Below are 13,015 nucleotides of genomic sequence, written 5' to 3' on the forward strand. Positions count from 1 at the left end.
TATCCAGAAATTCCTTCTATTCTTTGTTCTTTTGAGACCACTTGAGTTCTGAGAGAAGAAACAAAAAAATTACTTCCAAAGGAAACATTGAAATTTCAAAATAAAGCAGCAGGGGCTGGAGTAATAGCACATCGGTAGTGTGTTTGCCTTGCACAAGGCCAACCCGGAACAGACCTGGGTTCAATTCCCAGCATCCCATATAGTCCCCCGAGCCTGCTAGGAGTGATTTCTGAGCGAAGAGCCAGGCGTAACTACTGAGCACGTCTGGGTGTGTCCCCAAAACAAACCAAAACCAAAACAAAAAAGCATCATATGTGGTTGGGGGGGTTTACTTAAGCCAGAAGAGATTTTGTTTGTTGATTTGTTGGGGAAACAACAGATGATTTGGGGGTGGGACCTACTTGCACTCAGGCTCTAGGGAAACACAGGGGGTGGGATGACCTGATGCTGTGTGGGTCATCTCCCTGCACCCACACTGTCTTCGTCTCTCTCAGTGGCCACGTGATCATCTTCCTAATTCACAGCTACAGGTGTCTCACAAGATCAAGTCAGGGGCTGGAGAGATAGCATAGCGGTGTTTGCCTTGCAAGTAGCCGATCCAGGACCTAAGGTGGTTGGTTCAAATCCTGGTGTCCCATATGGTCCCCTGTGCCTGCCAGGAGCTATTTCTGAGCAGACAGCCAGGAGTAACGCCTGAGCACCGCCGGGTGTGGCCCAAAAAACAAAAAACAAGATCAAGTCACCTTCACATGGTATCTGCCACCCTGGCAGAGAGGGAGAAAGGTGAAAGAAGGTGGCAGAAGGAAGTTGCCGCTGGGATGATGAAGAGCCCTCCTGAGGAGAAAGTGGTGGAGGCAGGAACGTCAAAGGCCGTTGGGGCTCTTCTGGAGTCAGTCAGTAACTGAAGCCACTGCACTGACTGGCGACTTCTGGAGGGAAAAGGAGCTCAATTTGGCCTTAGGCCTAGGGCCCAGGCCCCGGCTTCACTACTGGAGCACCAAGACTTTCCCTCTCACGTGTGGAGCTCCTTGGCTGTGAGAAATGAATGGTACTTTTGTCACATGGAGTAGAACTAGTGACACCTAAGACTCTCTTCTTTTATCCCCTTTATGATCTATTATTCAGACTCTGACCTACTACTCATCTCTAATTCAGAATCTGGTGATTGGGAATAATTTGGGGCATTTGCCTCCCCGCCATTTACTCATGAAAGCCCCAAGTGTTGTCAAGAGTGGTCCCATCGCCAAGTTGCCTCATTATCTGATCTTCCTCCTCTCCCATTCAGAAACTTCACTTGCCAGTCATGATTGGTTACCAGTCACTTTCCAAATGCCCCCTTGCCTCCTCCATCCAAAAGCTTTGTCTCTTTTATTCTAGAACAGTGGTGAGGAATATTCGGTCTGTAGGCATATCTTTGGGTCTGGTCAGGTCCATGACTGGACAGAGTTGGATGCTTCTTATTGGTTTCCTGGGGCCTGTTTTGCCTATATCATATAGCCATGGTTGATATTATAAATATTCAAGTAGACCTGGCAGAAGAGCTTGCCTACTCCTGGCTATAAACTTCCATCTCTACTTAGAACCACTTAGCAAATCAGTACCCAAATCTAAGTCCTCCTTTCTCTGATGCTGTTCCTAAACCAATTTCTCTCTCCGCTGAATTCCTATTCCACTTTCTCTAAGTTGGTCACATGTTCAGTATCATAAAAGTCTCAACATGGATCTTTTGTGGTTGTTTAAAACAGGAAGTCTCATGCCCTTGTATTGTTCAGTAACCACCCAAATAAATGAATAATCACTACATTTATTGAGTATAACAGCTCTGCCCTGTAACAGCATTTCCTCATGAAATTATCACAGTCAGGTTAAAAGAATGTATTATGGGGGATAAGGCACTTGCCCTGCATGTGGCCAGCACTGATTATTTTGTGGCACTACATAGGGAAAGTTGATACTCCAGGGGAGAGAGAAAGAAAAGAAATAAAGAAAAAGAAAGAGAGAAAGAGAGGAAGAAAGGAAGGAAGGAAGAAAGGAAGAATGGAAGAAAGAATGGAAGGAAGGAAGGAAGGAAGGAAGGAAGGAAGAATGGAAGAAAGAAAGAAAGAAAGAAAGAAAGAAAGAAAGAAAGAAAGAAAGAAAGAAAGAAAGAAAGAAAGAAAGAAAGAAAGAGAAAGAAAGAGAAAAAGAAAGAAAGGAAATAAGGAAGGAAGGAAATAAGGAAGGGAGGGAGAGAAGAAGGAAGGAAGAGAAAGAAGAGAAAAAAATGACTCCTCAGTTCTGTGTTCACGTTCAGATGGACTAAGTAACTTTCCCAAGGTCAAATAACTGGAAAGCAAATACCAGATATCAGCAGATCCAGTAAGTACTTACTGACTGTAAGTAGTGTGCTCTTTCTATTTTCCAAAGATCCCAGATTAAAAAGAAATACAGCTACCATCAAGCCTGGCCAAAAAAAAAAAAAAAAATTACCAGCTCTCAGTTGGATGCATGGGCACCGCAGAGAGCGCTGGCAGCCACTAGAGGGTACCCCTCTCTCAGGCAAGAAGCTCGGTGTGGCACCTCCCGGCTGCTGCAGCTTCGTTCCTCTTGCTTCGATCCCGATCCTGGAGTGGGCTCAGAGCCATGGTGGGCAGTCCTGCTTAAGCCGAAGGGCAGCACCCTGGCCTGGAGCAGGAAGGAGGGGCCACCTCCAGGCTGGCATGGTAGAACAGCGGGGAGGGCGCTCTGCCTGGCACAAGGCCCCGGTTCCATCCCTTTCCTAACATATGGGCCTGTCTTCCATCCCATCCAGCCAGGAGTAAACCCCAAGCACTGCAGAGGGTGCCCCTTCACCCCACTCTGAGAAAAAGGAAGGGTTGAGGCTTCTCCAAGGTTTCCCGGCCACACCCAGCCTGGGGGACTCTATTTTTGGGGTGGGGACCGAGAAGAAAGGGATGGTGGAGAGAGAAGTAAAGAAGACCTTCCTCCCAGGGGAGGTGAACACTGGGGTGATTGATGCTCGCAGCCTCCAGGGCCTGGTCCATGGCTTGAGCCCATGGCGAAGGGCAGGGCTAGCTAGAAAGGGACCAAGGGAACTCACTTTCGAGGGGTTAGGGGTACGGAGCAGAGGAGAGTTGGAGAGATAGACAGGAGGGGGGGGGCGGAGAGGAAAATGAGAGAGACAGATAGACAGAGACAGTCACTCAGAGATAGACAGACAGAGAGACAAACACAGAGACAGACAGACAGAGACACAGAGACAGAGATAGACAGACAGAGACAGAGACACACTCGGAGAGAGTCAGTCCCAGGGCCGCTTCTGAACCCTCTGGGGTTTAGGGAAGACCCCACGTGGGTGGGGAGGCAGGAAGGGCTCCAGCCTAGTCACCCCCAAAGAGTTGCCATTTTTCTTATTTTTATGAAACCGTGTGTGTTTTGAACACCAGAAGGGAGAGAACATGCAGGGCGAATAAGATGCGAACTGAATTCGAAAACATCCCCATCAGGAAGGCTGCAGAAAGGAGTTGTCAGAAACTGGGAGGATAAATTCTGGGCTCGAGACCCCCCCCCACGCCCTAGGGGCCTCCCAGGGGAGCCAGATGCAAACTCAAGCAACCCCCAGGGCCGACCACATCGCAGCCCCGGAGCATCCACCCAGAGCAAGCAGCAGCTCTGCGGTCCAACCCAGCAGGGACCTGGGAAGGCATGGGGTCCCGGGGGTGGAGTGGGGGGCTCGGTGGGCAGCAGCCGGGGCCTTGTCTGAGCCCCTCGGGTGGGGAGGGGAGGCCACACGTCGCCGGGACCCGCCCCGTCGCCTTCCCGGGGGACCCCATCCCCACGCCTGCAGGCGGCTCTGCTTTGTGAAGCGGGGCGAGTCTCCATGGAGACCCCAAGGAACGCGGACAGCTGTCAGGGGGTGGTGGCGAGCTGGGCAGGGTCTGGGGGCTTGGGGGGTATGGTTCCAAGGGGCTCTCTCGGACCCCAGCCGGGCCCCTGGGCCTGTCTGGATGTGTAGTCTCCCCAGGGCGGTGGCAGAGGCTGCGCGCTCACCTCCCCCGAAACCTGCGGGGCCCAAAGTGGGGGAGCCCCGGGGAGGAGCCGTGGGGCCGGTGATTGGCCCAGGCCGCCTCGAACCCGCCCACGTCCCTCCCCACTCGCTCTCCCGACTCCTGCACCCCGCGCGATCGAGCGATCGAGCGAGCCAGAGAGCCAGAGATCCAGCCAGCGCGCGCTCCTGGAGCCGCCGCCCCTGCGCCCCGCAGGCCGGTGGAGACGCGAGGACGGACGGGCAGACGGGCAGAAGGATAACGGACCATCGAGCGGGCTTGGCATCGTGCAGAGTGGGTGATGGTGGTTCTGCTTAGCCAGGAGTGCTCCACCCGGGCCGGGGCTCCTGGTTCTGTCTCTCCCCGAGGCGCCCCAAAAGGGCTGGGTGCGCCGTGCGCCCTAGGGATGGCCTTGCAGTTGGGGACGCGCGGTGGAGGTGTGGCTGGTGGCTGGGTCCCCGGGGATAGCTGGACCGGGTCCGAGCTTGCACCTCTTTGTACGCCCAATCCTTTGGGGCTTGACTGCATTCTCCTCGTGGGGCTCTCCAAGAATTGGGTAAACAGATTTAGCCAAAAGGCAAAAAGGGGGTGTACTTCTGGCCCTGCTTTGGCGATGGAGGGACTGGGGATAGCCTCTGGAAGATCGGGTGGGGTTTGCCTAGCTGCCCACCACCTTTTTTTTTTACCCCCAAGGCCCCCCCAAGACTGGAGAGCCCTTGCGCGCGGCTGTGCGCGGCCTGGCCAGCCCTGGTCCCCCTCTCCAAGGCACCTGCTGGAACCCACAAAAGGCCCCTCTGCTGCCCCTCTGGGAAGCTCGGACCCTTTGCTCGAGGCCTGCGGGGATCTGCAAGCAGCATCGATCATCTTGGAGGGCCAGGGAGTGGGGGGGACCCCTGGATTCCGAGCTGGAGAGATTTGGGTGGGGGGCGCTCAAATGTTGGCGAGGCCTGGTTTGCGCCCAGACGGCGAGACGGAGGAGCTGGGTGGGGGACAGGTTGACAGGGAGGAGGGTGCCACTAGAGAGGAGGGTTTGGGGAGGCTGGAGATGTGGGGGCGGGTCTGGGGTGCGAGGGATGGAACATGGAGTAGGTGGCGAGGAGAGGCGAGCCCCGGGCGCATGAAGAATGCAGAGGGGAGGAGGGACCGGGAGGAGGGTGGGGACCGCCTGGGTTTGGGGAGGAGGGGACCTCGAGTCCCCGCGATTCTTTTGCGCCAGGGGTGGACCCTGGAGTGGAGCAGGTGGTGCTGGGCGTGGTCGCGGGGCGCTGGATTGTGGGGCGCTGGGGCGCACCGGAGCAGGTGGATGGGGGGGGGCATCAGGCTGGAGGGCCTCAAGTCGAGCTTTGTCTCGAGTCTGGGGGAGCAGCCGGTGGGGGACGCGGCCTGGGGCTGGCTGGGGACTGCAGCGCCGCTTTGCACCCTTTTCTGGCCTCGCTGAAAGGCCTGGTCCCCCCCATGGCAGATGCAGCAGGCGGGCGGCGGAATGGGGGGACGTCTCCCGCCACTGCCAAGGCCCGGAGAACAATAGCGGCCCTTGGGATCCGCCCGACACCAGCCAGCCCCTCCACCCAGGCTCTTGGGGGCTGCAAAAAAGGAAAAATAAAATCCCCGGAGACATCTCTGAGCACGTGCCCATCTCTGAGGGGTTTGTGTTGGGGCGCCCAGATGCGTGGTTCCTTCTGACCAGGAACCATGCATTCCCCCCAAAACACTGCCCGGCCTTTGGGGCCCCTGTGTCGTCGCCCAGGCTGCATCCACCGGGCAGGTTCATCTGGGGGCTTTGTGTGGTCTTAGAGGGAGTTGGCAGAGCTGGGGATAAAAATTGGGGTTCCCAGGAGATGCGGGGCACTTTTCTGGCCCAGTGTGCCCTCCTGCCTGCTGCTGGGACCAAGCCCCCACCCCTTGCCAGGGACCACACCCAAGCCAGCCTGGCCATCCTGTGCAGACTTAACCAGCATTGTCTTAGGTGGCCAAGGCGGGAGCTCCGTGTGGTTGGAGGCTGGTGGACAGCCGCTTGCCCAGGGGGTGGGTGCAGAAGGACAGCAAAGGAAAATAAAATAGAGTGAGCACAGCTTTCTGGCACTGCCAACCCTGCCCGCCTATATTCCAGTACCTTTCGGGTTTCCCACGTGTAGAATTCTCTGCTGGTTTTTTATGGTAGGCACTTGGTGGATATTACAGGAAACCTTTCCAGATAATGCAATGATACTTACATTATCATTAATTTAAATAAAAACAAAAATAAAAAAAAAAGAGGGAAGAACTAGGCTGAAACACACCCCATCTCCACCCCAGTCCTGGAGGGGAGGAAACTTGGCCAAATCCTAGAACTGCTGTGACTTATTCTTGCCATTCAGTTCACTGAGGAGCCTTTGAGCATCTTGATCTCAAGGAGAGACCTTGGGATTTGCTTCCATATCTGCAAGGTTACTTTGGTGCGGGGGCTGCTTGCTGGCTCTTGGTCAGAATTGAGGGAGTTGCCAGCTCCGGGTCCCCTTTGGGCAGTGCCCAGAGGCCTCTGGATCTCAGAGATGGGCTTGATCATGCTAACTTGTCAAGGACAGTTGCTTGCTCAGATTGGCTTCTTGGAGGGCTGGTCCGGAAGGACAGGCTGGGAAGTGGCGTGCAGAGTTTGGGGGTGTTCTGGCCTCCAGCCCAGGCCTCACACATAAATGGTTATTCTGCTAACCCCTCCTGGGGGCGCTTTTTTACAAAATGAACCGACCCAAATAGTGGAAACCCAAGCTCTTTGCTTAGGAAAGAATGCTTGCAGCTGGGACATGAGTTTTTCTGTCATCACCCAGTGGGGGACAGTTTCGGCAGAGGATGTCCTGTTGGTTTACTTATTCTTTCTGGGGGACCACACCCGTCGATGCTCAGGGGTTACTCCTGACTGTGCTCAGAATGACTCCTGGCAGTGCTCTGGGGACCTTATGGGATACTGAGCCTAGAGCTGTGTCAGCTTTGGGCCAAGCAAGCTCCTTACTTGCTCTCCTATTGCTTAGGCCCCATTTACTCTATTATTTTTTATTTTTTATTTTTTTATGCCAAGAATTGAACATTGGGCCAAGCAAGCTCCTTACTTGCTCTCCTATTGCTTAGGCCCCATTTACTCTATTATTTTTTATTTTTTTATGCCAAGAATTGAACATTGGCATCAAGCATGCGTGAGGTTTGCTCCACTGCTAAGCACAGTCCAGTCCATGATTTTCTGGGGGTCATGGTTGGCTGTGCTCTGGGTCTTGGGGCTGATCCTGGTGAAACTAGAGGACCATGTGGTTCCAGAGATCAAACTCGTCCTTGCCTATAGTAGCCATGTGCTCTATCACTTAACTTATCTCCCCAGGGCCAGGTTTTTGTTTTTGTTTTTTAATTTTTGGGTCACAACCGTTGGTGCTCAGGGATTACTCCTAGCTTTGCACTCAGAAATAGCTCCTGGCAGACTTGGGGACCAGATGTAGTGCTTTGAACCAAGGTCCATCCTGGATTGGCTGTGTGCCAGGCAAATGCCCTATAGCTGTGTTATCTCTCCAGCCCCTTGGGCCTGGTATATATTTTTTTTAATTATTTTGGGGTCTTTGGTGGATTTGGACTATACCCGATGGTGCTCAGGGACAACTCCTTGGCTCCTCAGGGACCACTTCTGGTGGTGCTTTGGAGACCATAGGTCTAGGGTTTGAACCAGGATTGGCTACATGCAAGGCAGAGGCGCCTTAGCTATCTCTTTGTGTCTCCCCACTCCTGTTTTTGGGGGGCCACACCCAGCAGTGTTCAGTTGTTACTCCTGGTTCTCCACCCAGGAATTACTTCCAGTAGTGCTTGGGAACCATATGGGATGCCAGGGGTCGAACCCTGATCAGCCACATGCAAAGGAAGTGCTCTCTTCTCTGTGCTATCACTCTGGCTCCTCCTCTTTGTTCTTTTTGAAGAGTTTCTGCATTTATTTAGGGTATGACCCTATTACAGTTGGCTGTAATCACCCTGATCCCCAGGGAGGGGTGTCTAAGGCTGAGGAAGGCCCAATTATCCAGCCTGTGCCAATGCCCTGGAGACATAGCCTAGAGAAGGACTTTATGTACCCATATTTTCGGGGGTGCCTGCTCCATTTGTCCAATCTTAGGGACTTCACAAAGATCTGATGATTCTTTTTGTTTAGGGGAGAGCACAGAGGTGCTTAGAACTTACTCCTGGCTCTGTGCTCAGGGATCACTCCTAGAGGGGCATGGATTGAACCCTGCCCTGCAATGACAGGGATTGGACCTGGGTAGGAGAGTGCAAAGCCAGGGCTCCACCTGCTGGACCATCTCCAGGTCCAAAGATCTCACTTGTACCCTCAACACTTCCTCCTTCATGGCACAGACCCAGGCTGGGCAACAAGGATAGTCTGCTCCATTAATATACTTAGACCTGGGTGGTTTGGAGGTGCCTTCATCTGGGTACCCGTACCCCCTCTGTCCTCCCACAGTGGTCATCTGAAAACTTCTGCTCAGTGATCATGTAGATTCTCATTAGGTTTGGGGAACTAGAGATCAAAGGCCATCAGATCTATGAGCAAATCTCTAGGGTACATTAGGATTCCAATATTTTGTTTTGTTTTGTTTTGTTTTTGGATCACACCTGGCAGTGCTCAGAGGTTACTCCTGGCTCTGTGCTCAGAAGTTGCTCCTGGCAGGCTTGGGGGACCATATGGGATGCTGGGATTCAAACCAGGGTCCGTCCTGTGTTGACTGCATGCAAGGCAAACGCCTTACCACTGTGCTATCACTCCGGCCCCACATTTGAAATTATATAGTTAATTTTGTTTGTTTGCTTTTTGGGGCCACATCCAGTGACTCTCAGGGGTTACTTCTGGCTCTGTGCTCTGAAATCGCAGGGGGACCATATGGGATGCTGGGGATCGAACCTGCGTCTGTTCCAGGTCACCTGCGTGCAAGGCAAGCACCCTACCACTATGCTACTACTCTGGCTGAATACTTTGTTTTAACGGTGGTGTTTTAACGGTGGTGTCCAGGATTGAACTCAGGGCCTTACATATAATGTGTGTGCTGTTTCACAGAGCTATATCTGGATACCTTAAGTCAGTGTTGCGAGGTAGAAGTCAAGTGTGTGGGAGGAGTGGGGGAAGACACACCTGCTAGCATTCAGGATTTACTCCTGGCAGGTTTGGGGGACCAGATGGGGTGGCAAGGATGAGCCTGGGTCTTCTCTGTGCAAAGTAAATGCCCTCCCTGCTGTGCTCTGGCTCTGCCCCTAGGGAAGTCTCTATTACCTGAACAGGGACTGTAAGATCCTATTTGTCGGGGCCGGGAAGATGGTGCTAGAGGTAAGGTATCTGCCTTGTAAGCGCTATCGTAGTTCGATCCCCCATATGGTCCCATATGGTCCCCCCAAGCCAGGGGCGATTCCTGAGTGCATAGCCAGGAGTAACCCCTGAGCGTCAAACGGGTGTGGCCCAAAAACCAAAAAAAAAAAAAAAAAAAAAAGATCCTATTTGTCTTTCTGGTGTTAAAATTAACCAAAGTTCTTGTGTGTGTTGGGGGTGGGGGTCCACACCCAGAGATGCTCAGGAGTTACTCCTGGCTAATATGGGATGCTGGGAATCAAACCAGGGTCTGCCCAGGGTCAGCAGATAGCCTTAACTACTGTGCTATCTCTCCAGCCCCCTAAAATTAACCAAGTCCTGATTAAATTGGATTCCTATTCATGCATTTTTTGTTGTTGTTTTTGGGTCACACCTGCAGCGCTCAGGGGTTCCTCCTGGCTCTACGCTCAGAAATCGCACCTGACAGGCTCGGGAGACCAGATGGGATGCCGGGATTCAAAGCACCGACCTTCTGCATGCAAGGCAAACACCTTACCTCCATGCTATCTCTCCGGCCCCCCATTCATGCATTTTTTTTTGTTTGAAGTGTTAGAAGACAGGATTTCAGTCTTATTTCACCAGAGTCTGTTTCTAAGAAGGTCTTATTATTGGGAGAGGAGTTGAATAAGAATTACAAGGAGATTTTGATTTGACTGCACTGCTGGTGAATAAATGAAAAATAATTTTACCATCACTTGCCTTGAATTTTTTATAGGAAGGCAAACTTCAGCTATTAGAATATGAATTACTAATGAACTTGAAGATGCATCTCAAAAGCCAACACTAATTGTGTTCAGGGAGGAAATTCATGCAGGAAGATGGCTCCTGACTGGTTCTAGTTTCTTCCTCGGGGACCCTGTAGTTGTCTGTCAGTGCCAAGCTAAGACCCAGGGCCTTGTGCCTGAAAGCTTCAGTCCTCCCCCTGTGGTACAGCCCTGGCCCAGAGCTTGTTTAACTGAAAAGGAATGGACTGATGGGGCTCAGAGACAGCTCAGGGGCCGGGCAACTGCCTTGCAAAGATTTCCAGCACCACATGGTTTACTCCTAGCATAAATGGCTGTCTGGGGACCCCCACTACCATATTGAACCATTGACTCAGCTGCCTGAGTATTATTAGGAATGGCCCCAAATAGCCCTGAGTAATTCTGTTTGGGAAATGTTTAGAAATAACCCCCCCCACCCAAAGAGAACAAAGGAAAGTAATCAGACTTCAACATAGTACCCAAGCCCTCCCATTACCCACAGCTCAGTTTTGTTTTTTATTTTGGTTTTTGGGCCACACCCGGCGGTGCTCAGGGGTTACTTCTGGCTGTCTGCTCAGAAATAGCTCCTGGCAGGCACGGGGGGACCATATGGGACACCGGGATTCGAACCAACCACCTTTGGTCCTGGATCGGCTGCTTGCAAGGCAAACGCCATTGTGCTATATCTCCAGGCCCACAGCTCAGTTTTTTGTGTGTGTTATTTTGGGCTTTTATTTTGGCCATACTGGTGCTGCTGAACAATTATTCATGGTGGTGCTCTGGAGACAATATGGGACCTGGGGATCAAACCCAGGTCAGCTATGTTCAAGGCAGGCGCCCTGCCCATTGGACTATCCTTCCCAGCCGCTTCCTGTGTGAACCTCTCTGCTCCTTTCCAGTCTCAGGAAAGGGAACCTGGGTAAGAACCAGAACACTTGGGGTGAAATCCCAAGTTGGCTACTGTAAAATTACCCCACATTCTGTATCTCCAGACCTAGATGAACGAGTCTGAATCAGGGTGAGCATGAAATAATCCAAACCAGGCTGAGGGTGAAACACGTGTAGTCTGGCAGTCTTCTACCTTGTATGGAGCCCCCTACCTGCCAGAACTACCATTTTTATTGAGTACAGGGACCACCCCTGGGTAAGGCAGTAAACCCACTCAGGTTTACAAGTAAGACGATCTATGTTTGGGGGATAGATCCAAGTTGTAAACAAACATACAAAGAAACCAGGGATAATCTTTGTTTTGGGTTAAGGTGTAACCCAACAGGCTACTACTCTCTAATAGGGTCTCAGAGTAGAAGTTACAAATTCGTGCTGGACATCCCCAGAGCGGTGTCTGCCCTCGCACACACCTGGAACATGTCTCTTACTTAATACCCTCTTCCCTATCACTCCCCCCAAAAATGTTTGGGCTCCTCCATTCAAGATTTCTTCCCGAGGGACCAGGGCAAGCTGCTGTGGGGGGTGTCCACAGAGGGGTTGTGTGGATTAAGGGCTTCAACCTCGAAGCGTGGGAAGAGCAGCCTGAATCTCTTGAAGTGCAGCTGTGCGGCAGCTGAGAACTTGCAGAGTTAAGAATGTTCCAGAAGTGTGCTCTGAGCCTCGCTCTGTGTGTGTGTGTGTGTGTGTGTGTGTGTGTGTGTGTGTGTGTGTGAGTGTGTGTGTGTGTGTGCATGCAGGGGTGTGGTGGTGGGGGCATTGGCTGGTGTTGCTGCACATCTTCCCCTATACCCTGATTAGGCTCCTGGAATGATGGTGAGGTGCTATAGTTCTGAGCTGTTCTTGGGGCATGGGACGAGAGATCATGTGTGATTGATAGAAAATTATTAGAAATAAAAATATCTCAAGTTTTCCAGCTGAGATATACACCTGGCATCACAGAACTATTTGTTTCTTACTTATATTTATTTAATTGTTTTTCTTGGTGCTGGGGAGAGACCTCAGGACCCAAGGGTAAGGACCCTCCAGTCCTACCACAGTACTTCATCTGCAACCTCTTTGAAAACACTAACTTGGCCAAGGGTTTTCTATTCTGATTAGTAATTCCTAGGGACAGAAGAGGTAGTACAGTGGGTAGAGTTCTTGCCTTGCATGCAGCTGACTTGAGTTCAATCCGGTATGATCCCTTGAGTACTGCCAGGAGTGATTCCTGAGTACAGAGCCAGGAGTAACCCCTTAATCCCTGAGCATCCCTGGGTGTGACCCTAACTCCACCCCACCAACAAAACGAAACAGATGAGTAAATCCTGTTCTTACCCCCATTTAATGTGAAGCAATAGGTGGGCACTTGCCTTTCACTTGGTCAACCCTGGCATCCCTGGCACCTCTTTTGGTCCCCTAGTCATGGCCAAGGAGTGATCCCTGAGCACAACATCTAGGAGTAAACCCTCAGTGCCTTTAAGGGTGACCCCAAAACCACAAAGAAGAGATTGTTTTCTATGATTTGGGTCACTGCCGAGTCTGGTGTGAAACCTTCAGTAGGAGCTGATGTCTGTTTTTGGGGGGCAAAGTTTCTGTGATGATGGTTGAGCCCAGGTCCATTCTTGAGGAGAAATTCCTTTACTTGAGGCCATTTTCTTTTCACGTTATCCATATTGACAGATACCTTCCACAGCAGCTCTCCTGGGTGTCTGTTGGGTAAAGAATTGGCTGCCTTACCTCAGTCACTTAACACAGAAAACCAACCAACCCTCACATAGAACTGGCTATAAACACTTGACCAAGTGAGAACCTTTCTTGTTGGGCATCAAGTTTACAACAAATGGGAGAATCTAGTGAGGGTTAAGTCTGCTATAAAAATGGCACTTGTTTAAAAATAGAATCTGGATGTCTTTTTGCATCCATGTAGTACCTAGAAAAAAAGAAAGAAAGAAAAAAAA

General features: G+C 51.6%; 1 protein-coding gene across 1 annotated transcript in view; it reads left to right on the forward strand.

The window, feature by feature from the left end:
• The first annotated feature begins 4,148 nt into the window (after window positions 1–4,148).
• Window positions 4,149–13,015, forward strand: part of DPYSL5 (dihydropyrimidinase like 5) — a 67,288-nt gene continuing 58,421 nt past the window's right edge. The window contains exon 1 of the mRNA XM_049784479.1: window positions 4,149–4,319. The gene's annotated coding sequence lies outside the window, so the exon portion shown is untranslated. The remainder of the gene's footprint in view (window positions 4,320–13,015) is intronic.

This window comes from Suncus etruscus, chromosome 12 (assembly GCF_024139225.1).
Source record: "Suncus etruscus isolate mSunEtr1 chromosome 12, mSunEtr1.pri.cur, whole genome shotgun sequence".
In the NCBI taxonomy this organism is placed as follows: Eukaryota; Metazoa; Chordata; class Mammalia; order Eulipotyphla; family Soricidae; genus Suncus; species Suncus etruscus.